This window comes from Apodemus sylvaticus, chromosome 1 (genome assembly GCF_947179515.1).
Source record: "Apodemus sylvaticus chromosome 1, mApoSyl1.1, whole genome shotgun sequence".
Taxonomy (NCBI): domain Eukaryota; kingdom Metazoa; phylum Chordata; class Mammalia; order Rodentia; family Muridae; genus Apodemus; species Apodemus sylvaticus.
The window spans coordinates 66,530,266-66,534,760 of NC_067472.1; the positions used below are offsets into that span (position 1 = coordinate 66,530,266).

At 44.4% G+C, this 4,495-nt stretch overlaps 1 pseudogene; it reads right to left on the reverse strand.

Annotated features, from left to right (window-relative positions):
* Nucleotides 1-1,747: 1,747 nt before the first annotated feature.
* LOC127678690 (glyceraldehyde-3-phosphate dehydrogenase-like) lies at nucleotides 1,748-2,762 on the reverse strand (annotated as a pseudogene).
* Nucleotides 2,763-4,495: the final 1,733 nt, after the last annotated feature.

Sequence of the window (4,495 nt, forward strand, 5' to 3'; positions counted from 1 at the left end):
CCTATAATCATCTGAGACCAGAGTCTCAATGAAGAATTTTCGAGGTGGGGCTTGGCTTGTGGGAATGTCTGTGAGGGATGGTCTTAATTGCCTTAGTTGGTATGGGAAGCCCCAGCCTGAAGGTGCAAAGCACAATTTCTTGGTTTGGAGCATTACATATGAATAGAGAAATCAAGCTGAGTGTTAGCCTCACACATCCATTGCTCTCTCCTCATGAGATGGTCTGACTAGATGCCAGAAGCTCATGCTTTGACTCCCTGGCAATGATAGACCATAACCTGAAATTATGAGGTAAAATAAACCATTTCTTTCAAATGCTTTTTGTTTGTTTTTTTAAATGTTTATTTATTTAATGTAAGTACTCTGTAGCTGTCTTCAGACACACCAGAAGAAAGCATCAGATCCCATTACAGAGGGTTGTAAGCCACCATGTGGGTGGTGGGATTTGAACTAGGGACCTTTAGAAGAGCAGTCAATGCTCTTACCCATTGAGCCATCTCTGCAGGCTTTCTTTCTTTCTTTCTTTCTTTCTTTCTTTCTTTCTTTCTTTCTTTCTTTCTTTCTTTCTTTCTTTCTTTCTTTCTTTTTGTTTATTTATTTATTTATTTTTGAGTCAGGGTTTCTCTGTGTAGCCCTGACTGTCCTGGAACTCACTTTGTAGACCAGGCTGGCCTCGAACTCTGAAATCCGCCTGCCTCTGCCTCCCAGAGTGCTGGGATTACAGGTATGTGCCACCACCGCCCGGCTCTGTTTGTTTTTCAAGACAGTTTCTCTCTGTAAGCCTAGGTGGCCTGGATTTACTCTGTAGACCAGGCTGGCTTTGAACTCATGGTCTCTGCCCCCCTACTGCTGGGATTAAAGGCATGCAGCACTACCACCCACCTAGTTTATAGATCTTAACTGGCATTGTTATTTTTGATTCTAGAGTAAGGCAACACTTCACGATAACATAGAACAAGTATGTTAATACTTGTTGGGCTGAAGAGTTGACTTTAAAAAGGGGCTAAAGGAAGCAGAAGAAACAAGACTGAACATGTCAGCTACTTTCCCTGTAATGTAGAGAAGAGAAAAGTTCCCAGGGGCCAGAGAGATGATCCAGCTGGTAAAAATTTTTAGCTGAGTTTGGTTTTGCCTACACCTATGTTTTTGCATCATGTGCTTGCCTGGTGCCCAGGGGGACAAGAAGAGGGTGTCAGATTCATGAACCTGGAGTTCCTGTGATGGGTCTATGTCAGTGGTTCTTGACTTGTGGGTCATGACCTCTTTGGGGGTTTGAAAGACTCTTTCACAGGGGTTACATATCAGATATCTTACATATCAGTATTTACATGATTCATAACTAGCAAAATCACAGTTATGAAGAAGCAAACATTTTATGGTTGGGGGTCACCACAAGATGAGGAACAGTATTAAAGTATCACAGCATTAGGAAGATGGAAAACCACTGCTCTGTGTGCTTCTGGAAATTGAATCTGGCTTCTTTGCAAGAGCATCCACTGCTCCAGTGGATGCTCCAGATCTATCTATCTCGCCAGATCCCCCCCTTTGGGTGCAGCAAACTTTTACTGATAGTATTCAAGAGAGTAGAGAGGGCTCCCTAGGCCCCTCCTATTATGGGGGGTCTGGGATGAAAATTGTGAGGGAGATGTTCAGTGTTGAGGGCAAAGTTGGGACAAGGACTCCTCGGCAACCGAGGGCCTCTCTCTTGCTCTCAGTGACCTTGCTGGGGTGGGAAGTCCAGGGTTTCTTACTCCTTGGAGGCCATGTAGGCCTTTAGGTCCACCACCCTGTTGCTGTAGCCATATTCATTGTCATATCAGGAAATAAACTTTACAAAGTTGTCATTGAGAGCAATGCCAGCCACAGCATCAAAGGTAGAAGAGTGGGAGTGGCTGTTGAAGTTGCAGGAGACAACCTGATCCTTAGTGTAGCCCAGGATGCCCTTTAGTGGGCCTTTGGATGCCTGCTTCACCACCTTCTTGATGTCATCATACTTGGCAAGTTTCTCCAAGAAGCATGTTAGATCTACAATGGATACACTGGTGGTAGGAATATGGAAGGCCATGCCAGTAAGCTAACCATTCAGTTCTGGGATGACCTTGTCCACAACTTTGGCAACACTAGTGGATACAGGGATGATGATCTGGGCAGCCCCACTGCCGTCACACCACAGCTTCCCAGAGGGGACATCCACAGTCTTCTGAGTAGCAGTGATGACATAAACGGTGGTCATGAGCCCTTCCATGATGGATGCCAAAGTTATCATGAATGACCTTGGCCAGAGAGGCTAAGCAGTTGGTGGTGCAGGATGCATTGTTTACAATCTTGAGTGAGTTGTCATATTTCTCATGGTTCACACCCATCACAAACATGGGGGCATCGGCAGAAGGGGTGCGGAGATGATGACCCTTTTGGCCCCACCCTTCAAATGGGCCCCGGGTCTTCTCTGTGGTGGTGAAGATACCAGTAGACTCCACGACATACTCAGCACCAACATCACCCCATTTGATGTTAGTGGGATCTCGCTCCTGGAAGATGGTGATGGGCTTCCCGTTGATGACAAGCTTCCCATCCTCAGCCTTGACTCTGCTGTTGAATTTGCCATGGGTGGAGTCATAGTGGAACATGTAGACCATGTAGTTGAGGTCAATGAAAGGGCTATTGATAGCAACAATCTCTACTTTGCCAAATGCAGGGCAGAAGGAAGCCCTGGTAACCAGGTGCCCAATATGTCTAAATCTGTTCACACTGACCATCACCATCTCGTCTACAGGATGAGGCTGGCACTGCACAAGAAGATGTGGCTGTCTCTGGAACAGGGAGGAGCAGAGAGCCTCTCTCCAGTCCTTTAACTATTTTTACACGTGTATTCCTAGGATAATGCCTTGTGAGCTGAGGTCCTAGGGAAGCAGAACCTACATTAAAGGTCCTGGTAGTGCCTAGCCTTGGTTGAGAACACTTTAGAGATGGAAAGCTGTGGGTCAGAGCCAAAATGACCTCGGGCTATCTTTAGCTCCTTCTAACAGACATTTACTAACCACCTCAAGATCTGTCCTAACATCCTCCTAATTAAAGATAAAACTCTATAGTATATAGAATAGGAATGTATAGATCACCTTGGCTGCCTAGCCTCCCTACCCTCAGGCTCAGAGATTTTAGCCCAACCCCCTCACACCTTACTCTCCACCCTTGTCTTTTGTAAACACATTTATTTATTTTTTTCTTTCTTTTTGGTGACTGTCAAAGTTCTGGTAACCTTGCTTTATCTGGGCACCATAGAGCCAGTAAAGCCATGACCCAGTGTCATGGAAGTCACCCATGAGTTAGGAGTCCAGCAGCAGGGTCACCCATGAGTTAGGAGTCCATATAGAAACCTTGCTTCAAAAACATAATTCATTAATAAACTCTTAATTTGTGGAGAATGTCATTTAGGATAACTCAGTTCTTGGTTTTGGGCTGTTAATGCTCTGCTCTCTTTGGGTTTTTCCAATGTTAGAGATTGAACCCAGATCCTGACACATTAAGGGAAGACATCCACACTGAGCCGCATCCTTAGTCTTTTTTTTTTTTAAGTCTCATGTAACTCAGACTTGAACAGTGGATTGTCCTGCCTCTGCTTTTTCACATCACGCTTCAATTACGTGCTTGAGCCATGACACTTCATTTTTTGTATTACATGCGTGAGCCACGGCACTTCATTTTTTTTATTACATGTATGAGCCATGACATTTCTTTATTCAGGGCTTCCTGCATGCTGGCCAAGCATCTACATTCTGAGCCCCCTAACCCTCCTTTTACTTTTTGACACAAAGCCTCACTAACTTCTGTATTCTGTCCTATTCTCAAACCTACTGAGCGGCTCGGGTACTCAAGATGGCTCCTCAGGTAAAAGCACCTGTCAGTAATGACTCACATTGTGAAAGGAATCAACTCCTTTAAGTCACCCTCCAATCTCAATCAATGAGCATGACATGAATATTCCTGAACATGTGTAATAGATAAATACATTTTAATGAAATGATGATCCTGTCCTGACCTCTAGAGTGTTAGGATTATAGGTGGAGTTGCCACATCCAGTTAACTTTTTAAAGATGTTATTAAGCAGGGTGGTGGTGGTGCAAGCCTGTAATCACAGCACTCTGGGAGGCAGAGGCAGGTGGATTTCTGAGTTTGAGGCCAGCCTGGTCTACAGAGTGAATTCCAGGACAGCCACAGCTATAGAGAAACCCTGTGTGTGTGTGGGGATGTTATTTATTTATTCATTTATTCATTCATTCATTTATTTATTTGTTTGTTTATTTAATGTATATGAGTATTCATGCACTCCATAAGAGGGCATCAGATCCCATTACAGATGTTTGTGAGCCACCATGTGGTTGCTGGGAATTGAACTCGACCTCTGGAAGAGCAGTCAGTGCTCTTAACCGCTGAGTCATCTCTCCAGCCCCAGTTAATTATTTTTTTAAAGAATAAATTACTAGCAGAGTGATGACAC